The 24,105-nt window shown below is 40.1% G+C and overlaps 1 pseudogene; it reads right to left on the reverse strand.

Annotated features, from left to right (window-relative positions):
* Positions 1-17,254: 17,254 nt before the first annotated feature.
* On the reverse strand, positions 17,255-19,117 carry LOC100685859 (annotated as a pseudogene).
* Between the last annotated feature and the right edge of the window lie 4,988 nt (positions 19,118-24,105).

Here is a 24,105-nt window from a genome sequence, read left to right on the forward strand (position 1 = left end):
AGCTTTTATGTCAGGCCTCCTGTTTGAATTACCTTCTAAAGGAAGGTTGGGTGGAGTACAGAGAAAAGAGAAGGGTATGTGTGTGGGAAATGAAGGGATAACTCACCCAGCCAGTTGCCTTGTTTACATGAAACAAAGCAGTCTGTGTTAATGTACAGTACAGGCTGATCTTTGCACTCGGCACCTCCAGCTTTGGTGGTGGTGGTGGTGGTGGTGGTGGGGTGTGTGTGTGTTTAAGCCTTGGCAAAGGCAAACGCATGGTATTTTAGGATGTCGGAGGCTTTTTCTTCTTCAATAAAGGGTAGTGTTAATCTGTTAGACTCTACTAGAAACAGTCCGTTGCCAGAATTGCCAGCCTTGCCAACAATGACTTGTATTATTCCTGGGTCTCAACTATTGCTCCCCCATGGGTGCTGTGATGAAAAGGCGCTTAGGAAGAGCTGAACAAACTGTCCAGACCTCACAGGACAAGTCTAAGTTCCCCGTTGTAGGAAAAGAACCCTGAGAAAGTGTGTTAGTTCGGGAGATTTTGGAGAAGCAGATTCTAAGACATGATTAAACAGGCAAAGATTTTATCAGGGCAAATGCCAGAGGGAGAGAAAACAGAGAAGGAGCCAAGTTAGCTGGAAGAGCATCAGACTATGAGGCAAGTCTGACCCCCCAGGGAAGGAGAGAGGGACCGAAGAGTGGGAGGGGGCATCCCAGGCTGCCCTGCGGTCCTAGGAAGAAGCAGCAAGGCCACCAGGCTGTTCTGGAGCCAAAGTCAACTGTCAGAGGTGTCCCTGTGCTCTCTGAGTCATCTGTGGGAACTTGCCCTGGAGGCGCAGCCTCTGCACAGGCAAAGCAAGACTATTTGTGGCCCTGGGTCAGGTCAGTTATTGCTGCCTGCAATCGGAGATCTCTGAGCCCATTCTGGTGGCCACCACAGAAAGATACTAGATAAACATGGGTTAACAGTTACTGTGTTTCAAGGTGGAGCTTACTGTGTTGGCATACCACTGTCGGATTCCTCCAAACTGCAGCAAGCATTTCCTGAGGGCTCCGGCTAGGCACTTCATGGGCATTCCCTCATTTAATCCTCTCACCAGCTCTGTGGGGCCAGTTGTAGTTTTCTTCCCACTTGGCAGATGAGGAAACTGAGGCTTAGTGAGGGTAAGCAGCTGGCTCAAGGTCACTGAAGGAAGGAGCCGAAGAGGTTTTCAGACCTCTGCACTTTGCTTTTCCTCTTCCAAAACAGGGGGTTGGGAATCTGTTTTGTAAACCCAAATTCTGACAGCACCTCAGCTGACCTATTTACCCTATCCACTTGATTGTTTCGTCCTGTTCCCTGGCCTTTTGACCTACTTCTAATACGTTTTGAAATCCAGGGAAATATCAGAAGTCCAGAGTGGCCCCGCAACAGATCACTCGCACTTTGGAGATGGGCATCGTTGAAGGTGAGCTGAGGTTTCTGTTCAGTGAGCATATTTAAGCACGTTCCACTCAGTGTATTTAATGTATGAGTCTGTCAACCAAGGTTATTACCTGGGCTCTGCTGTTTTAAATATTTAGTAAGATGACTGAGAGCCCAGATTTATTACACTATTGAATGCCCTAAGAATCTGCCGACAGCATGGCTGACCGAATTGCCACCTCTGTAATTGGCTGTGACTGTGACCATTCACTTGTTACCTGAATATATTTGGCTTATCTTAAAGCAAGTGAGGGTTTCTGACACTTTCAGGTCCTGTCATATTTGATTTGCTCATTAATACAGTAGTTTGACTTATTAGATGTGGTCCAGTGGGAGTTCTCTAAAAGCCAGAAATATTTAACAACCTGTCTTTTCCCTGTCCATCAAATCACTGACAGTCTTAATGTGCCTACTGTGGAATATGCTGAGACTGGGGAATCACTTAGTGCCTCAATTTCAATTTCTCTGAAATAAGACTAAATCTCTCTGTCTTAATCAGTCCACAACATAGCTAAGCCCTCCAAAAAAGTACACGTGGAGAGATACTAGGATATGTTAAAAGCATTCTTAAGATGTAAACTTTGGGTTTGGGATGATGTTTTGGAATATTTGTCGATGTTTTAATTTTCTCTTGGTAGTTTACTTTTTCCCCATCTCCCTTGAGGAGCCGCTCTAGCATTGGTGCTTACAATCTCTGAGGAAAGACATGAGCCTGCCTGGTTTGGGACAGCTGGCCTAGGTTCCCTACCATTTGGGAGATGCATGAAGAGTGAGGGCCAAGAGGCTGAGGAGACTGGGGCAGGGGTGAGAAGATGACATGACAGGTGTGGGAGGAAAAGTGATGCTGCTGGTCTTGCAGCAAGGATCCTGGAGCCTGCTTTTCTAGGGAGGCAGCAGAAACCCCAGGTAGCCTGAGTATGTAAAAGCAGCCTGGGATGTTGCTCTGCTTCCTTGGAAGATACAGGGAGGTAGCAGGACCCCAGGGAGGATGTGGTTGCTTGGAGACTTTCCACAATCAGGGCTTAGACAAGTTCACAAAGACTCCTCACTCCCAAGAAGCCATCGGCTGAAAGTTGGTGTGAAGCTAACTTGGAGAATCTCCAAGGAGAGAGATGTCAAGGTCTGAGGCTTGCATCCTGCACCCCTTCCACTGGCGCCTTGGTCTCTAAATGAAGGGACCGCTTGACTGAGATCACATTTTTCCCCTTCTTGGAGAAATGGGGGCTCAAATGAGAAATTAAGCTGACATATGATAAAAAGCTGCAGTTTTTGCACAACTGAGTTTATATGCTGCTTGTGCTTGCTTTACTACTAATGCAACAATGCATGTTTCAGAAAAAGCTTTAACTTGTTATGGGAAAGAACGAGAAGGTTAATTCTGAGAAAATTTTGCAAAGACTTATGAACAAATTCTGACAAATGAAGGGAAAAGAGAAATGTGCTAAGCATAGGGTTTCAGCAGAAAATCATGATGCAACATGCCCTAGAGACAGCATCCCAGTAAGCTTGTCTCAGGCTCTTGGTCACGCAGACACTTAAGTGACCTTGCATTTTGACTTGCCTTTTGTGCACAATTGATTAATTGTAAGCATTAACCATATAAAACATAAACCATATAAAACGGTGGTTCTGGGGCATCTGGGTGGCTCAGTGGTTGAACTTCTGCCTTTGACTGGGTCATGATCCCGGGATCCTGGGATTGAGTGCTGCATCGGGCTCCCTGCAGGGAGCCTGCTTCTCCCTCTGCCTGTGTCTCTGCCTCTCTTTCAATGTCTCTCATGAATAAATAAATAAAATCTTTAAACACAAAAACAGAAACCATGGTTCCCTGAAAAGCTGTGGTTCTCCTATGCAAATTTTATTTGTTTTTAGAATTTAGTTTCCTTAGGGGGTAAATTTAAAGAATCACCAACACCAGGTTCTCAAATGCAAAATACTTTCACATTTCTGAACTGTTTAATTACTAGCCTTTAAAGCTTTAATCAGTAAGGTGTTTAGATACTGAGTGCTTAAAACATACAACACAAGAGAAAAACAGCTTCCTTTTCACTTAATATTTTCAAGGATGGAGCCTGGGAGTTGGGATGGTATATTGAAAGCTGTCCTCCAACACAAATGCAGTTTTGCATGTTTAGTTTTCATACCATAATCTAGCTGTTTTTCATTTTCAATATTTCTAATTCATTGATTTATTAGAAAAATATTTTTAAGTGCCTACTGTGTATCCAGCATTGCACTGGGCACTTGAGATACATCAATGAACCAAACTGACCATAGAGCAGCCAGATACATTGTTTCCCCAGTATTCTGTTTTCTGGGGACTACCTCTCCCTCTTTACCACCCCCTCACCCTTATACATTTAAAAATAAGTCTATATACTTATTCTGGGAGTGGTCATTTTACAATCTGACCCAGGTTTTACCACCATGACTATAGGACTTCCCTGTGGTCCTGTCACAGATGAAAGAAGGACCTAGAAGTATTGGTGAACTTGGAAAGTCAACAAAGGAATCATTGAATGATCACCGACTATACAAGGTACCATGTTCTCTGCTAATGGTACAAAAGATACAGGCCACGGTCTCAGCCTTACCAAGAACTTTTTATTTTTTATTTTTTTATTTTTTATTTTATTTTATTTTTTTATTGGTGTTCATTTTTTATTTTTTTTATTTTTTATTTTTTATTTTATTTTATTTTTTTATTGGTGTTCAACCAAGAACTTTTAAACTATGTTAAGGTACCACACTCACATGAAAATACAAGGCAGGGGGTCCCCTGGGTACCTCAGGTGGTTAAGCACCTAACCCTTGATTTTGGCTCAGGTCATGATCTCAGGGCGCGGACATTAAGCCCTCGCCGGGCTCCACGCTGGGCTTGGAGGCTCTCCCTCTCCCTCTGCCTCTCTCCCCCACTCTCTCCAAAAAGAAAGAAAGAAAGAAGAATGAATGAAAGAAAGAAAGAAAGAAAGAAAGAAAGAAAGAAAGAAAGAAAGAAAAGAAAAGAAAATACAAAGCAGAATATGCTAAAGGAAAAAAATAATTGGCCCAGAATGTAAGTTCACAGGAAGGAAGGAGGAACAACCTTGTCTTTGTCTTGAAGTCAAATGACAACAGCTGTTTCCCTTTCTTCCTGGAAGTTCCGTGTCCTCCTCTACCCTCTTGAATGATAGCATCTTAGTCATGGAATCATACATAGTACACTTCCAGCTTAAAATGAAAACACCAAGTTTCACTGCATTAATAATTTTCATGACAAATCATCTTTTATGTTTCTGATGAAAAGATTTAGTGTGAGAACTGCTAGAGACAGATTCATACCAGCAGGTGGAGGAATTTGCCATTTGAACTTGATATTTCAGGTTATCCAGTGGTTCGGCAATGTTGTGGTTGCAGTTTTAATCACTGCTTTATTTCCCTTTGTTCCAGGTATTTGTGTGCCAAAACACCCTAAAAGAGATACCCATATTCTGAAGAAGATAAATAAAAATTGATCATTTTCATTACTCTAGCCAGAGCATAAAGTAGATGGCCCTTTCTCCCTTTCAAAATATTGGATGTAAAATATTGAAATCTAAAGAAATAGTTTATTCTGAGACAGAATATTAGAGAAGTCTTAAAATTTAAAAAACAGCATGGGATCTTAACATTCTTACGCTAGGTTTAGAACACACTCAAAGTTGGGTGTGCTAATGGGTTTCCCAGTCAACCGTATGAGTTTGGTTTTCAAGCTCATCTGGGCATGTCTGAACTGATGAAACGGGGCCTGAGTGAAGCCAATGTGCCCAGGGGAGTTTGAGGTCATCTAGAAGGAAGTCAAGTCATGCCTGTTGTGGGGTTTGGGTATGTATGAGCATGTCTAACAAGTTATTGGTGGCTGGTGAGGTCTGAGGAGCTTCCTGGGTGACAAATCACCCTAAGGACAGAAGGAGGGCAGCCCGGGTGGCCCAGCGGTTTAATGCCACCTTCAGCCCAGGGCCTGATCCTGGAGACCAGGGATCGAGTCCTGCGTCGGGCTTCCTGCATGGAGCCTGCTTCTCCCTCTGCCTGCATCTCTCATGAATAGATAGATAGATAGATAGATAGATAGATAGATAGATAGATAGATAAATAAATAAATAAATAAATAAATAAATAAATAAAGGCAGGAGGAATCTGGTGATTAGCTTGAGCCAAGAGGAAGCCTTAGTTGTCAGAGGGGAGCGGTGGGTCTGATTGGGACATTGTAGCTGTTATTTGATTGTGTTCTTTAGCTACTTAGAAGCATGGGCTTCAAGGGAACAAAGAGGGCTGTCCATGAAAACAATGAATTTTCACACTAAGTTTTATAAAAAAAAACAACTCAGATCCCAGGAATACTGTTTTCCCTTTCAACATGAACTAGTGAGTCATTCTCTTGCACTTCACTCTTGCACAGCTTGGAGGAGGGTGGGAAGAGCTGCTCACTCTAGGGGCAGAGGAGTTGCCCACAGAATTGGGAGCACGTGGAGACACCTTCTGGAGACTCCCAGAAATACAGGACTTGTTATGCAGGGGTTGGAGGTTTGGTCGCGGGAACCAGTGACATTGTGCTGGAATTAATGGAATGCCCTCTGAATCAGAGGTTTGTAAGAAGAAGAGAAATAGGCATTATGGGTATACTATTAGCCCGGTTCTTAGAATCATAAAACATTTACTAAAAGAATCTTCAGGGATCCCTGGGTGGCGCAGCGGTTTGGCGCCTGCCTTTGGCCCAGGGCGCGATCCTGGAGACCAGGGATTGAATCCCACATCGGGCTCCCGGTGCATGGAGCCTGCTTCTCCCTCTGCCTGTGTCTCTGCCTCTCTCTCTCTCTCTGTGTGACTATCATAAATAAATAAAAATTAAAAAAAAAAAAAGAATCTTCATAACTATGTCTTTCTTGATGTGTAAGCTCTTTGGCAAAACTGCTTTTCTTGGGTAGTATTTTTAAAGCACTAAAACACATGCTGGTGAATAAATCTTAAGTTTGTATCACAATGAATTTTATAATTGAATAACTCATGCAAACTCACATATATTGATCTACAGAACATTATGAGCAGCCTAGAAGCTTCTCTTGGTTGTACTTCCACTCTCTTTCCCTCAGGATAATCACCACCCTGGTTTCCAACATCACAAATTACTCTTGCTTCTTTTAAACTTTGCATAAGTTGAATTATACAGAACATCTATATTGTCTGATTTGTCTTACTCAGTATTATACCTGCGAGTTTCATTTCTGTTCTTGCCAAATCTCTAGTTTTCTTTTTTTAAGATTTTATTTATTTATTCATGAGAGACACAGAGAGAGAGGTGGAGAAACAGGCAGAGGGAGAAGCAGGCTCCCTGAAGGGAGCTCGACGTGGGACTCGATCCTGGGACTCCAGGATTATGCCCTGGGCTGAAGGCGGTGCTAAACCGCTGAGCCACCGGGTTGCCCAAATCTCTTGTTTTCATTCCTGTATAGTATTCCATTATAGGAATGTAGCACAATTGCATTTATCTCTCCTACTGTTGGTGGACATTTGAGTGGTGTCCAGTTTTTGATTATCACAAACAATGCTGCCATAAGGATATCGGTACATGTTTTTCCTGAACACATTTCTGTTGGGAATGTAATGGCTAGATCAGGTATATACGTTTTAACGTCACTTTTATTTCTTCCTGATATAGAAAATGTAGTTTGATTATAGATTTACAGTCCTCTTGAAGTAAAGATATTGAAGTAGTGATGAAAGTAATTTGAGGCTAGGAAGAAAGCATTGGCATTAGACTAGCTGGGTATGGATACTTTTGAATCATTGTTATCATAAGCTATAATGAATGGTAACAATGTAAACTATGCCCTTGTTCATGACACCTTAAGAAACAATTAGGATAGTTTTCCACTGCTACCTAGAATATTCTAGGATATCTCCTCCCTCTCGGAAGCTAATTTTTATTATGAACCTTAGGAAAATTAGCTTAGGAAAATAATTAAAATTTAAAACAATTCTTTAAAAATTTTTTTCAATTCTTTTTTTTTTTTTTAAAGATTTTATTTATTTATTCATAAGAGACACAGAGAGAGGCAGAGATACAGGCAGAGGGAGAAGCAGGCTCCATGTGGGGGACCCAATGTGGGACTCAATCCCAGAACCCTGGGATCATGACTTGAGCTGATAGCAGATGCTCAACCACTGAGCCACCCAGGAATCCCTAAAACAATTATTTCTGTCCATCAGTGGAGATGGCTGAAAGTTGGTTGTAACACTCTCAGTGTGTGGTGTTTACCACTGAAGGTAACTGATGAGAAATATCGGTGGGTCCTAATTTTTCTATTTTTAGTTAATCTGTTTTACTTGTCGACCATTGTGTTTCATGAATTAAAGCTATAAAGACCAAATGGAAGGGAACAGTGCTGAGTTTGGGTCCCCAGAAACAAATGTTTTATGCTGTAGGCCTCACCCAGAATCTGTGGCCAAAAATATCCCTGGGGTTAAAGTTCTCTAGTAGCTCTTGTCCCAACACTGCAAATTCTGAATCTAACCTACTAGACTGTCACTTGGATTTGTTTAAAAACTAACATTATTTATACTTGTCTTCTAATTAGGAAACTACCATGCATTTATACTAGGAAATAAGAAATGACTTGTGAAAATATAACAAACAAAAATTGCATGTAATAGCATCATTCTTTGTTAGTATTTTGGATTATTTTTTTTCAGTTTTTAAATTGCCCAATTTTTTTTTTTTTTTTTTTTTTACATAGCTCTTTTCTTCATTACATGTTTTTGAGAACTTCCTATGTATTGATGGCACAAATAAATAGAATCAGAGATCCTGAAATCTGTTACAGGGCCTCCAAGACTTGAGCTTACCCCACAGAATCCAGGACAACTCTAAGATTAGAGATGGTAGGGTAGGGGGCTGGCCAGAGTGACCTCCAGGAGACGGTGCAGGAAAGATAACATAGCAGCCCTGAGACAGCTGTCCTTAGAAAGGCTTGCTTTCAAGTTGGGCCCTTGTCCGGCATCTGGAAACTTAGAATTCAGGAGTTTTCTGACCATTCCCTAACTGATAAGGAAGGTTTGCTGTACCCAGCCTAGACTGTTTGGGCAAATGATACGTTTATGCTGAACACTTACTCTTCTCCTAGGAGTCTGGAATTTTGACACATGGTAGGTCCCTATGTGAGGGACCTCCAGTAAAAACCTTGTATACTAAGTCTAATGAGCTTCCCTGGTAGACAACAGTTGGCATGTGTCACCATATATGTTGTTGGAAGAATTAAGTACTTCTTGTGACTCCACTCGGACAGGTTTCTAGAAGCTGGTTCTAGGTTCCTGAGGACTTTGCCCCTGCATCTTTTTCTTTTGCTGATTTTGCTTTGTATCCTTTTGTTGTAATAACCTGTGCCAGTGAGTATAACTGTATCTTATGAGTTCTTCTAGTAAATTACTGAACATAAACTTGGTCTTGGGGACCCCTGACATGGTGGCCCACTAGGAAATAAAGTTACCCAGATGAGTCATTGCCTCTACTTTCATGGTGACCCTTAGGATAAAGCTGAGAATACTCCTTGAGTGGGTGTCCTCCAATGTGATGCTCCAAAAGTAGAAAATTAGGCAAGATAAATGGTTTAATTTCCCAGGTAACTTATAGCCACAGGAGAGTTGGGGAAGACTGAAACCGAGGAATATCTATATATTCAATTCATATCCTCCTCTGCCCTGATCAGTCCTATTGCTGGAGAACAGTCTCACTGGTTTGAAAAAAAAAATTACAACTACCACTATAGTTCAATATACCTCAACACAAATATAACTAAAACAAGGCAGACCAAAAGCATGATAGGCATGGATTCAATAGGCAGAACTGACCCACAAAAAGAGAGAGAGTTAATACAGGAAACAGAGGAAATCTTAAAAATATGTACAAATATATAATAAAATGGAGATATTTTTATTTATAGAGCTCTTCTTATTGAAAGCACCGTATGTGTTAGAAGAAATGTGTTGCTTGGGTCCTGGCTTATTCTCAATCAATCCTGGGCATTTTGGTTTGCTCTCTAATCCCAAATCACTAGGTCTCAAACACTGAGACACTTCTCACTTAAAACTGGCACTAGTTTATAGGAGTTAAGCATCTGAAAAAAAAAGTCTTTAAAGACTTGGCAAGGAGGGTGGTAATAGAGAATCCTGTCACAACACAGGAAATATCTTTTTTATTATTTATTTATTAATTTATTCATGAGACACACACACACACACAAAGAGAAAGAGACACAGGCAGAGGGAGAAGCAGGCTCCCTACAGGGAGCCTGGTGCAGAGCTCAATCTCAGGATCCCAGGATCACGACCTGAGCCGAAGGCAGACGCTCAACCACTAGGCCACGCAAGCACCTGAAATATCTTGAAATTGGTGATCAGATATCATTGTGCACAAAGACCATCAGCCACACTGTCAGAAGGAGTTCCTTTCTGGCTGGTTCTTTCCTTGAATCCTGTTCTGCTTCCATGTTCTTAGAGACCACCCTTTTAGATCAGAGTGGCTTTTTCCATCTCCTCTTTCTCTTGAGATCCCCAACTGCAATCTCTGGGCTTCCAGGAGGAAAAAGAAGTCTCTTAAAATAAAATGAACAAGCAAACCCAAACCTATCTGCCCAAACATGAAACACTCATGTTACAGCACAGAACAATTTAGCTCCACGTTCTCTCAGTCATCTATCCTTGTTGTGAGTTTCCCTTAAAGCATTTTAACAAAACAACAACAAAACAAAAAACAAACAAAAAAACAAAAAAAAAAAAAAAAAGGAAAAAGAAAGCAGTTTTCCCTCAGAGCAGTTGTCCACAGTGTCCTCAATGCAGCAATAGTGATAGCTTAAAATTTTTTAAGCTTCCCTTCCTTTTGTTCTGTTTCAGTAAGAAAGGTAATTTTCCTCAACAAGAATATTAGCAAAACACCCTTAGCATAGCTGACCTCTGGAGATCTTCCTGCCTCAAGCCTTCTTGTGCCAGCATCACCTCCATGGCAGGGTACACCCCCTCTGCCTCCAACTATGGGTGTTCTGAGAGGTATAGTGCTGAGTGGAAACAAAAAGAAGAGGTGGTGCCCTGTTAGGAGCACCCGGACATAGCTCTCTGGGTATTATTTTGTGTACTCAGGCCCTGGATTTCTGAGCTGGGTACTGATAACAGGGTAACACACACACTTTCTCTGTCCATCCCAGGCACCCAGTGGCTCTGTCCCAGAGGGTGGAGTCCCTTTATTTCAATCAGTTCTCTTTGCATCTGATGTTCCACAGTCCAGCCCCCTTTGTGCTGACATGGGGCTAGATGGTTTTTAGGTCCTGCCAAATGGTGGACAGGATTTCTTTTGTTGAAATTTTATATTTCAAGAAGTTTATATGAATATCTACGTGGGAATTTGCAAGAAGTTGTATTGGAGATTATTACCCTGATACGGCAATAACCTCGAAATTGAAGGCTGGGAGATTTGATTAGTGAGGGAAGTAGAAGAAAGATTGAGCTAAGTATGGTTCCTGATGTAGGGATGGGGTTAAGTTGCAGCTGTTGGAAGCTTTCCATACTTGGGATACTGTATTTCTGGTGAGGAGGGATGAATGGAAAGGACAGTGACAGGTTACCAAAGAGATATCTTGTTTACTTTGAAAATTTTCCTGGAGTTGGCTTTGGTCTTAATCCTCCCAGACACTGGATGGGAGTGAGCCTAAACAAGAAATCCTTTTTATACTACGTTGGTGATCCTCTGAGAGGGCCAAAGCCAAAGGCCAGTGTGCAGGGAGACCAGGTCTCTATCCGAATTTCTCCAAGACCTTTAAAAGAATTAAATTTTATTGTAGTGAGAACATTTAACATGAGAACTATTCTCTTGACAAATTTTTAAGTGTACAACACAATATTGTGAACTATAAGTACAATGTTGTATAGCAGGACTCTAAAACTCATTCATATTATTTAACTGAAACTTTATGCCCAATGATTAGCACTTCCCCCTCCCTACTTCCCCCAGCCTATAGCAACCACCATTCTACTCCTTGACTGTATATATATTAGCACTTCCATGTTCAATGCAGCATTATTCATAATAGCCAAGATATGGAAACAACCTAAATGTCTGTCTACAGATGAATGGATAAAAAAATATGGTATATGTGTACATTGGAATATTATTCAGCCTTAAAAAGAACTGAATTCTGTTGAACAGAATGGATGAATCTTGGTGACATGATGCTGAGTGAAATAAGCCAGTTTCAGAAGAGAGAACACTACATGATTCCACTTAAAAGAGGTATCTAAAATAGTCAAATACTTGGAGATAAACCATCTTAATCCATTCCAGGAAAAGAAGACTTATGTCCCTCTAATCCCATATCACTATCTGATTCCAGTTGATAACATCTTCATGCCATGTGTGCCACTCGCATGAACAGATGGAGCTGAGAAACTTGGCCAATATCAAGTGTTAAAGGAGTGTACATAGGTAGTGGTGGCTCATTTGTTCATGTGTCTAAGGAAGCATATAGGAAATGGTTGTTTCCTATTGGAATAATGCTAAAAAAGACAGGTCCCTGTCCTCCAAGAATTAATTCACATAAAGTATTTTTCTAACAAGACTTAAAACTTGAAAACTCTTTAAATCTATTTTTGAGGATCCACAAAACACATGTAATTTTAAAATTGGAGTTGTAATTTGTTATTCCATACCCCAAGTGAAACAACTTTGCATGTAAGGGAGGAAGCTGGGCATCCCACTGAGGGTATATGTGGATTAGTGCTTCTTTCCTATTTGGAAAGTAGAGCAGAATGGTTAGGAGTGAAAGCCCCAGAACCGACATGTGGGGTTTCCAATCACACAGCTCTATCACGTACCAGCTGTGTGACTTTGGGTAACTTACACAAACTTTATTTGCTTTAATTTCCTCATCTTTAAAATGGAGGACAACAGTAATGCCAACCTCATAGGGCTGTTATATAGGTTGAGTTAATAATGGGAAGTGCTTAGAATAGTGCTTGGTACATTGTGAGCACAGTAACAATTGCTATTAACAATTACTTACCCTAAGAAACATCGGTGTGAACAATACTAAAGGAATGAAAATCTCGTAAAGTTATTCAAGGCTAAAATACTTTGCAAACCTTTTCCCCTTCCTCATCCACATTGTAAGTATAATAGCCAGGTGTATTTAATTACATACTGACCATTCTGCATTGCCAGGATCTGCAAGAGCTTAACCAAGAGGAATCCCGATGAGATACTATATTAGGCATGTCACTTAGTTTTTCACTTAATCCTTATAACTATTATATCATGTAGGTACTATTATCTCCAGTTTATAACAAATTAAGGTTTATTGAGGTTAATTACCTTGTTTAAGGTTATATCTAATGAAGTGGTTGATGTGGGTGGGAAACCTGGTTTTTATGACTCACTCAAGAATCCATGTTGAGACAGATTTTCAGACCAGCAAGATCCAAAGAATGATTTAAAATGTTTTTTTTTTTTCAAATTAAGTGAATGTTTTTATCAACTTAAAAAGTAAACAGCATATAAATAAATATGGGACGAGGACAACCATGTTATAGAATAACAGTGGGTTCCAAATGAGCCTTCAAAACCACAATTTGACAAAAATGCAAAGTAAACAACAATGATTACATAATCCAATCTCAAAAGTATATACAAACTCAAACAATTTATTTTTATTTATTTATTTATTTTTAAAATTTTGTTTATTCATGAGAGAACACAGAGAGAGGCAGAGACACAGGCAGAGGGAGAAGCAGGCTCCATGCAGGAAGCCCGATGTGGGACTCGATCCCAGACCCCAGGATCATGCCCTGAGCCAAAGGCAGACTCTCAACCACTGAGCCACCCAGGCATCACTTATTTTTATTTTTAAATAATTTTATTTAAATTCTAGTTCCTTAACATACAGTGTAATACTGGTTTCCGAAGTGGAAGTTAGTGATTCGTCACTTACATACAACACCTAGTGCTCATGACAACAAGTGCCTTCCCTATCCAGCACCCATTTAGTCCATCCCTCACCAACCTCCCCTCCAGGATGCCTCAGTTTGTTCTCTACAACTAAGTCTTGGGGCAGGTGGGTGGCTCAGTTGCTTAAGCATCCAACTTTTGATTTTGGCCCAGCCCATGTTCTTGAGGTTGTGAGAATGAGCCCATTGTTGGGCTCCGTGCCCAGCAGGGAGTCTGCTTGAGATTCTCTCCCTCCCTCTTCCTCTGCCTCTTGCCCCCTGTGCATGCGCTCTCTCTCTCAAATAATAAATTAATTAATCTTTGAAAACGAAGCTCTCATGGTTTGCTTCCTTCTCTTTTTTCCCCTTCCCATATGTTCATCTGTTCTGTTTCTTAAATTCCACACATGAATGAAATCATATAGAATTAGTCTTTCTCTGACTGACTTATTTTGCTTAGCATAATGTACTATAGCTGCATTCATGTCATTGTGAATGGCAAGATTTCATTCTTTTTTGATGACTAATATTTTATCGTTTGTACATGCCACATCTTAATCCATTCATCAGTCGATAGAAATTTGGGCTCTTTCCATAGTTTGGCTATTGTTGATAATGTTGCTATAAATATCGTGGTGTATGTACCCCTTGGAATCTGTATTTTTGTATCCTTTCGGTAAATACCCAGTACTACCATTGCAGAATATTAAGGTAGTTCCATTTTTAACTTTCTGAGGAACCTCCATACTATTTTTCAGAGTGGCTGCACCACTTTGCATTCTCACCAACATGTAAGAGTGTTCCCTTTCTCTGCATCCTCACCAACATCTGTTGTTTCCTGTGTTAATTTTAGCCATTCTGAGAGTCATGAGGTGGTATCTCATCATGGTTTTGACTTGTATTTCCCTGATGATGAGTGATGTTGAGTATCTTTTCATGTTTTGATAGCCATCTGGACGTCTTCTTTGGAAAAATGTTTATTCATGTCTTCTGCCTATTTCTTTGTTGGATTTTTGGATCCAATCTTTTTGGATTATTTGTTTTTTGGGTGTTGAGTTTGATAAGTTTTTTATAGATTGTGGATACTAAAACTTTATCAGATATGTCTTTTACTAATATCTTCTCCCATTCTGTACCCTGCCTTTTATTTTTGTTGACTGTTTCCTTTGCTGTGCAGGAACTTTTTATCTTGATGAAGTCCCAGCACACCTTTGCCTTGTTTCCTTTGCATCCTGTGACGTGTCTAGCATGAAGTTGCTCCAGCCAAGGTCAAAGAGTTAGTGCCTGTGTTCTCCTCTAGGATTTTGATGGACTCCTGTCTCATATTTAGGTCTTTCATCCATTTTAATTTATTTTTTTGTATGGTGTAAGAAAATGGTCCAGTTTCATTCTTCGGCATCGGGCTGTCCAGTTTTCCCAATACCATTTTTTGAAGAGACTGTCTTTTTTCCATTGGATAGTCTTTCTTGCTTTGTTGAATATTAGTTGACCATATAGTTGTAGTCATTTCTGGGTTTTCTGTTCTGTTCCATTGATCTATATGTCTGTTTTTGTGCCAGTACCATACTGTCTTGATGACCACAGTTTATAAAAAAATATTTTATTTATTTATTCATGAGAGACAGAGAGAGGCAGAGACATAGACAGAAGGAGAAGCAGACTCCTCACAGGGAGCCCCATGTGGGACTCGATCCCCGGACCCTGGGATCAGGGCCTGAGCCAAAGGCAGATGCTCAACTGCTAAGCCACCCAGGCGTCCCGACCACAGTTTTGTAATACAGTTTGAAGTCCAGAATTGCAATGCCTTCAGCTTTGCTTTTTCAGGATTGCTTTGGTTATTCAGGGTCTTCTGTGGTTCTCTACAAATTTTAGGATTGTTGGGACACCTGGGTGACTCAGTGGTTGAGCATCTGCCTTCAGCTCAGGGTTTGATGCTGGAATCCCAAGATCGAGTCCCATATTGGGTTCCCTGAATGGAACCTGCTTCTCTTTCCTCTGCCTATGTCTCTGCCTCTCTCTGTGTGTATGTCTCTTGTGAATAAATAAATAAAATCTTAAAAAACCACAAATTTTAGAATTGCTTGTTCTAGCTTTGTGAAAAAAGCTAGTGGTGCTTTGATAGGGATTCCATTAAATGTGTAGATTGCTTTGGGTACTATAGACATTTTCATAATGTTTGTTCTTCCAACCCATGAGCATAGAATGATTTTCCATTTTGGGGGGTCCTCTTCAATTTCTTTCATAAGTGTTCTATAGTTTTCAGAGTACAGATCTTTTATCTCTTTGGTTAGGTTTATTTCCAGGTATCTTATGGGTTTTGGTGCAATTGTAAATGGAATAGGTTCCTTTTTCTGTTCTTTCATTATTGGTGCATGGAAATACAACAGATTTATGTACATTATTTCTTATTACTTTGTTGAATTCATGTATTAGTTCCAGCAATTTTTTTTGTGGAATCTTTTGGGTTTTCTAAATAGAGTATCATGTTATCTACAAATAGTGAAAGTTTGACTTCTTCCTTGCTGAATTGGATGCCTTTTATTTTGTTGTTGTTGTTGTCTGATTGCTGAGGCTAAGACTTCCAGTACCATGTTAAAGAGTAATGGTGAGAGTTGACATCACTAACTTGTTCCTGACCATAGAGGAAAAGCCCTCAGTTTTTCCCTATTGAAGATATTAGCTGTGGGTCTTTTGTATATGGCTTTTATGATGTTACAAACTCAAACATTTTAAGACGTTAAGCAGCAAAATGAGACAATCCCAACACCAAAGGAGAAAACTGAAGGCAAATGGTTACCTGATGGCACAAATGCCTCCAGAAAATATTATTGTTAATAATCTACAGGAGAGGAACTTTCAAGAGTTTATGGTTCAGTTTCCAAATGTTTTTGGGTAAAGTGATCTGAGACTGATTCTTGAGTGTGATGTAATTCTGAGTAAGATATCTGAGCATGTCCTTCAAAAGGTATCATGAAATGAGTAAACAGGAAATCTTGTCCCTTCATGCCTTTCAACACACAAAGACCAAACCATATTCATATCGGACTCTTTCTAGTAATGCAGAAGGTAAAGGAGCTGACTGGTATATAAGGAGGTGTGGTACTTCTATTTCCTTTACATATGTTTTGGCTCAAGTCAAAAGGCCTACAATTAATGAAATAAAGGAATGCTCATGTTACATGCTGAAGGCCACTTACCATGAATAGTGAATCTACAAATATTACTTTCAAAGCCTAGAGTTATGTTAGCAATGCACATTATCAAGAGGTTTTATAAAATGTCTAACCATGACTTAGATATGAATGCTATGTGCTAAGTCCAGAATATTGATAAAAATCAACCAGCATGTCACTGACTTCATTTTATTTTAATTTTTGAAAGAGAGAGAGAGAGAGAGAGCGCGTGCGCAGGGGGAGGGGCAGAGAGAAAGAGAGGGAGAGAATCCTGGGCAGGCTCCATCCTTAGCGCAGAGCCTAACACAGAGCTTGATTTCACGACCCTGAGATCATGATTTGAGCCAATATCAAGAGTAAGACGCTTAACTGACTGAGCCACTTAGGTGCCCTCAACTCTCATTTTAAATAGGCATGTGAAAATGAGAATGCTGCTGTATGGTACTGAGTAGTATATACTGAAGTTAGTGTGCTTTAATGAGTATCTGCTCTACATTAATTCCCTTCAATTAAAGAAGCACACAAAATAGAAAAAAAATCTTATCAGTCAATAAAAGGAGTTAGTGTTTAAAAATGACAATGGAGCACTTGCAGCTTCATTTTTCAAAACTTCACAAAGGTGCAAACAATGTACTGCTTTCCAGGCTCACATGGACAGATCAGTACTGTTATGTCTGGTCTTCCTAGATGCACCGGCATCTCGTGGCAGTACTTTCTGCAAATCTGATAGAGCAGCAGCTCTCTCCTCTTGATGTCTATCACAGCATGCAACTGTGTGTGCCTGGTAGGGGTCTGTGGAAGGGCAACGGTAGGCGTTTTTGGAGTCTGACAGTTGTCAGAGTCACTGCCACCTTCCAAGTCAACCTGTATGTAATTGGGCTGCCTGTGTTCTAAACTTGGGCATCTGATATCAAAGTTAAAGACTGTCAGCATACAGTCCCGATGTCTTGAATATTCTATTTTGTAAGCACTTGCTGGCACTCTTACATTCTCTGTATTTGCAGTTATGAGCTGGATCTAGATTAGTATGGTGGCCCTTTAGAGATGGGATCTATGGTCCAAAGTTGTCATCTTCATCCCTACTTAGCTTGGGGGCTTCCTAGATAGGAGGCAAAGATGGTAAATTTTCATAGTTTAATAACACAGTTCTTCTCTGAGCTGAGGTATTGATATTCTGGGTAACTGAGGTAATGCCAGATGTTAAATGACCTCTCCTGACCCCCGAGGCACTAGGGATAGATAGCCCATTGATATTTTCATACACCAGTTTGTTAATAGAGGGTGCAATTCTTCACTCATCATTATCATATTCAGTGTCCCATTCTGTGCTATTGGCACCACTTCCGCTGACTTGGTCTCTTTCAAGTTGTTCTAGTTTCCCGTTTTACATTAACTACGTTTGAACAGGGGTTGGTCCTAAGACAAATTTGACTCCTTTGGATCCAAGAAGAATCTGAGGGTCTCTGTCCTCAGTACTACTTGGTTGTGCTTCTTTCAGCATTAGAAATCCTCACCTCCAATGGGACATGCACATTTGTATGGTTTTTCTGCTCTTCTTGAAACTCCTGTAGTGTTGATATAGGTATGTACTTGCTCCCCAAATTTCAAAAAAGTTTTTTTTTTTTTTTATCAGCTATGTGGATTTTTATGCTATGAGAAAAAAAAATTCCCAGTTCAGTTCTGAGTAACTTAGAGGCAGTGATATCTTGTGTTCATTTCTTGGAAAAGATGTATTAGGTAAAATCGGCTCTGGCCTCAGTTTCAACTGAGCTGTGGAAGTTCTGTTGTTTTTTGAGCTAAATCAGTTGGCTTCCTGCTATTTCTAAAATATTTGCTTTTGTAAAAAAAGAACATATCCCAGTAATTAAAGGCACAGATTTAAACAGCATTCATTCACTCAAATCACTGCATAGATATAACTGTCACTTTCCTTTGCTCATTTTGCTGCCAGCACCCACCCCCACTTTTCTGGAAACGGCGCTCAGATCGAACGTGGTGGCTTGGATTCTGAGTCATGGTGTTCTGCTGTCCTTCAGCCAAGAGTGAGACACAGGACCCAAGCAAAATCATACTCTTTTTGGAAATCAAATCCTGAGCAGAGAGAACAAGATGGGAAAGAGCAGGAGCACTTGAGCAGCCTCTATGGGGCCCAGAGAAGGCCAACTGCTCATCACTTTCTGCTCTGGTTCCCATCTTTCTGAGCTACCATTCTAGTACCTTCTATCTGTGCCTTGAGGTCAGCCAGAGTCAAGTTCCATTTTTTTGTAACCAGATTCCTCTCTGGTGTACGTGGCCTGCGAGAGCCTCGGTGATCTAGCCCTGCTCACCTCCCGAGCTCACCTGGTGCTGCGCCCCCTCTCACCACAGGCCAGCTGCACTGCATTGCTCTCTAGCTCCTTGGACACACGGAACTCGTTCCCACCTTGAGCCCTCTGCCATTGCCCATGGCTCTGTTGCTCAAATGCCACCTGCTCGGAGAGGCAAATGCCGACACTCCAAAGCTTTCCATCTCATTAGCCTGTTCAATTTCTGATACTAGTATTTAAAATTATCTCTTGTTTTATTTACTTACTTATTATTTGCATTTCCTGGTTAGAATATCATGTCTAAGTAGCTAGAGACCTTGTCTACTTTGTTTACTGGTATCGCTAGCATTTCATAGCATGTGGCACTTAATAGGTGCTCATTAAAAATGTATTGAATGAGTGAGTGTGTTGTATGTAGTACACCCTGGGTAGAGCAATCTTGTGTCCTATGACTAAGTGGTTAATGAAGAGCATACATAGGCGTTGGAATTAGGCTGTCTGGATTTCAATCTTGGCTCTAACGCTTGCTGTGTGACCTTAGGTAAGTTACTTAAGCTCTTTGTGTATCAATTTTCCCATTCCTAAAATGCTAATAACAAAAATGTGTAAGTAGGATGAAGATTAAGCAAGTCTTTGGTACACTGTATGGAAAACAATGAGGTTAAATAGACGGCTACCAATATTATTAGAGTATTTCTCAATTGTAAGAAGCTTTTGTCAGAGATTGTAAAATGTGCCACTGGCTTCATATTAGCGCTTCTGGAGAAAACCAAAATCAAATACAACATTAAATGAAAACAAATCGGGCAACCCCAGTGGCTCAGTGGTTTAGCGCTGCTCTCAGCCTGGGGCGTGATCCTGGGGACCTGGGATCAAGTCCCATGTCGGGCTCCCTACATGGAGCCCGACTCTCCCTCTGCCTGTGTCTCTGCCCCTCTCTCTGTGTCTCTCATGAATAAATAAATAGAATCTTTAAAAAATTAAAATAAATGAAAACAAATCTACAAAAACTATTTGCAACATCATTCTTTATCTCTACAAATACATGCTGTTTCCTTTTTCAGAATGCAATCAAACCTGGCATCAAAAATGCCTATCAAGTGTGGCCATGGGCTATTCCATGTAATATAATGGTAACCTCTGCTGATGATCTGGACCTTGTTAGCATCTTTGTGATGCAGCAGAATAATTTAAACGCGTCAAAGAATTTTGTGGGTTATGTGGTAGTTTGTTAGTTTGTTTGCATTTCCCTTTTGGCTACATTGTATTGTTGCTGCGAATTGAATTATAAGTAACTCTAAGTAAAGAGCTTTTCTGGGAAATAGCTGGACGCTTTTGACAGATTTGGACATGATAGTTTTTGATACATCAATTGGTCCCAACAATTGAAAATCTTGTAATCTTTTCTCAGAATTTTGGCAATTTTTACTGCTTTCAATCACAGAATCCAGTGTATGGTTATTAATTTTGTGCATACACTAAATTTTTTTCTATGTTTTCTATTTTTTTCTATATTTTGCATTATAGTAGAATCTTTTAAAAGACCTCTTTTTTAAAAAATGTTATTTATTTATTCATGAGAGAGAGAGAGAGGCAGAGACACAGGCAGAGGGAGAAGCAGGCTCCATGCCCGGAGCCCGATGCGGGACTCGATCCCAGGACTCCAGGGTCACGCCCTGGGCCAAAGGCAGGTGCTGAACCGCTGAGCCACCCAGGGATCCCCCTTGAAAGGACCTCTTAACTGATAATTGTCATGTGAATTTAAGTTTACCAGCTACCTGTACACCTGAAACTAATATAACACTACATGTTGGTTATACTGGAATTAAAATTTAAAAATAGTAAAAATAAATAAATTTACCACCTACCAGTGCAGATAACTTCCCAGAAGCAACAGGCCAAAGAACTGACCCGCCCCTACATCTTATTAATTTCCCAGACATATAGACAGTGCAAACTGTGTGTATATGCCATCCACACATTCTCTCTCTACCTCTGCCTTCTCATGCCTGACTGCACACCAGAATCATCTGGGCAACTTGAAAAAATCCCACATTCTCAGGCTGAATGCCAAGCCAATTAATGTAGTAGCCCGGTATCACTGTTTCTAAAATTCTTTAGATGATTTCAATGTGCAGTGGAGGTTGAGAAGCACTGCCGTACCAGTGGCTGGTGAGATTCTTTTGACACATGTGAGATGTGTCTTAATTGCAGAGATGTTAACGTGTGAAAAAAAAAAATCTTTGCATCTGAAAAAGAAGAAAATATGATATTGTTTTGTTATTATTAGCCTAGCCCCAGGAAGCTTCAGACCATGAAAAATATATTGGGTCAGACCCATTTTTGTAGAAAAACGGACATTCCTTTGTTGCCCTTAATAGCACCTTTGGTAGTTCCTACTAGGAATGTATCCCAGTGATGATGTTTCCTCTAGTTACTGCCAGAAACCTGACAAGGGGCTTAAAGATGAAGCCTGACAGCTGAGACCTCTAAAGAGTAAAAATCATGTGCGGAATGCATCTGAAGCTCCTTGTCAATGAGCCTGCACCTGTTGTCCCCTTTGAGCCCCTGATTTGGCATCCCAAATGCTCCAGGACTGGCCTTGAGTGCATTGTCTGATCCAGTGGGATCTTCTCTCTACCCAGTCCCAAGGCATGGAGAACAGATCTCAGATTCTCTTAAAATCGAGGAAGGATTGGATGATAGACAAGCAGCTTACACGCAGTCTGAGTATTGCAGGTGGTAACTGCACTACATTTCAATACTTGGTCTTAGTTGAAATCTTGAAAACTTGAAAGTTAATAGTGGCATAGAGTTTTGGCTGATCCTCACAAGTTTCTAAGATTGACTGATTTTTTTCTGATAGATACTTGTGATTTTTTTTTCCTGCTGGTCTATCAGGTCTGAGCAAGCCCATCACTATATCTAAATATTAAAGTCTGCATGTTTGTATAGCCTATCGCATTGCCAACAAAGAAACCAAATTCATGAGAAACTGCAATTAACCTTCACCTGCTCATCATTTTCAGCCTGCCTATCAATAAGACTGGAGACTTATTTCTTCACATCTGACATCCACATTGTCCACCAGGGCAATAGGAAAATATATTGAGTGGAGTGTTCTTTTCACAGATCCTATGTGGAAATCCTCATTAAGGAAGGAAGCATTAGGATCCTCATTTACCTCAGACAACTTTCTCATTATACACTTATTAATTCCTAGGTTGAAAATACAGGCCAAAACCAGAATGCAGAGTAGTTAATATTTAATACCTTAATCTTTCCTTAAAAGTAGTTTGTTAAATAATGACATAATAAATCAATGCAGCTGATAAATCTATAGTACTAGAAGTAGGTTTAGACAGGATAAAGATGGGCCCTGTTAATTAAAGAAGAAAACAGATGGGCATGATATATAGGCAGGGATAACAAAAGAGGAACCAAAATCTAAAGTATAATTTGGAGAGGAGTTTTAGAAAATTGATAAGCCTATTGTATAAGGTAATTTACAGTGATTTAAACCTACTTGAGAAAGATCAGATGAATATTTGTAATCTCTTCTGGTTTATTAAAGGTCTAAATATTTTGTTTAACACCTTAATATCTGGAATGTAGGTATGATTAAGAATATAATTTTGCTTTCCAAATAGCTAGCCAATTTTCAAATATTTTTCAACATTGCTGAATAATTTTCATTTCCTCCTCATGATTCTCTGCTCAATATCTATTAAAATCTCTATTTTTGAGTTGTAGTTGATTTTAGTAATAGTATGCCATTTTGATTACTGTGGCTTTGAAAATAGATTTTAATGTGTCATACGAATTAAGTGACTGCTTTTGCTCAGAATGTCCTTGCCTACAGTCTTCTATTCATTTAACAAAAGAATTTAACATTTTGTCAAGTTCCATAGATAGTTGTCCCAGGAATATGAATCATTATTGACACTCAGTTGAGATGTTAGTAATAAAAAAGGGAGGGGATGGGATGGTGGCATTATGAAGAGTCTGCACACAAACGAATAATCCCTAACACTTCAAAGCACTTCAAAGTAATCAAAAGATGGTTTGTAACTTGTTAACACATAATTAAAATAGAATATTCAGCCATCCTTATTAGTGGAATAGTAATTTATTATATTCATTATTAGAGAATTTTAGACAAATATATTGGTGGAGAAAGGGCAAGAACAACCAACCAAAATATCAACTCTACTAGATTTCATGGTGAACATTTATTTTTACCTGGTGTGAGAAGGAAGAAACATATGAGCAAGATTCATAACCACTGGGGGTGTGTAAGAGCTATTTGTCATTGCTTCCTTAATGGGAGTCAGGTTTTCTACTCTCTCCACCACCCCGGCCTTTCAGGAAAGGGACAAGTTAAAGTCCATGTCAGAAAGGTTCAGAATAAAATGGAGAGGCCGTCTTCACCATATAGGAAGAGGAAGCAAATCAAAGCCCTTTCACCAACCAAGGGAATATGGGAAGGAAAAAGTAGGGTCAGGAGATCTGCTCCTAGGTCCCTGAAACCCTTTCTTCTGCCTTGGGCTTTATCTCAGAGGACAGCCTGGGGGAAATAGGAACAGACTGGGGTGTAGTTGGAGGGAGGCTATAGGGAGATCCTGGTCTTGTCAAACATGGCCCCTCAGCTTTTCAAAGTGTGTAATTCAGTGATTTAACAATTACAGGGTCATGCAACTATCACTACTAGTTCTGTGCTATCTAGTTCTTACCTGAAGCTTTTCTTAGCACAGTTGTGGCAGAGTGGTACAGATAATACATCTGAAAACTCCACTGATCTTTCTGTGCATTTAATTAGGGGCCTTCACCGTGCAGTCTTTTCCAATACCTCAGCTTCTGTGTGTATCCCAAACACTGGTTCTTTGGATAAAGACACGATTTAGGAAGTCTCAGTTACCTGTGATGTATTATGTCAGACTCAGGCTTCCCTAAACGCCAGTGGAAGTAGCTGGCACATATATTTGAAGATATATGCAGGTGTCTTTAGTATAGATTACAAAGTAGTGTGATCTGAGAACTTCTTTAATTACTATAGTTGCTTTGATTCATGATCAAAATCCTGATTCAACAGAAAGTCCTCCTTTCTTATCAGTGAGCTGAATAGATAAGCAAAAGATTAATGTGCACATTAGAGGCAGAAAAAAAGGATTTCACTTCCCGAAAATAGGAT

Source organism: Canis lupus, chromosome 8 (genome assembly GCF_011100685.1).
Source record: "Canis lupus familiaris isolate Mischka breed German Shepherd chromosome 8, alternate assembly UU_Cfam_GSD_1.0, whole genome shotgun sequence".
Classification (NCBI taxonomy): Eukaryota; Metazoa; Chordata; class Mammalia; order Carnivora; family Canidae; genus Canis; species Canis lupus.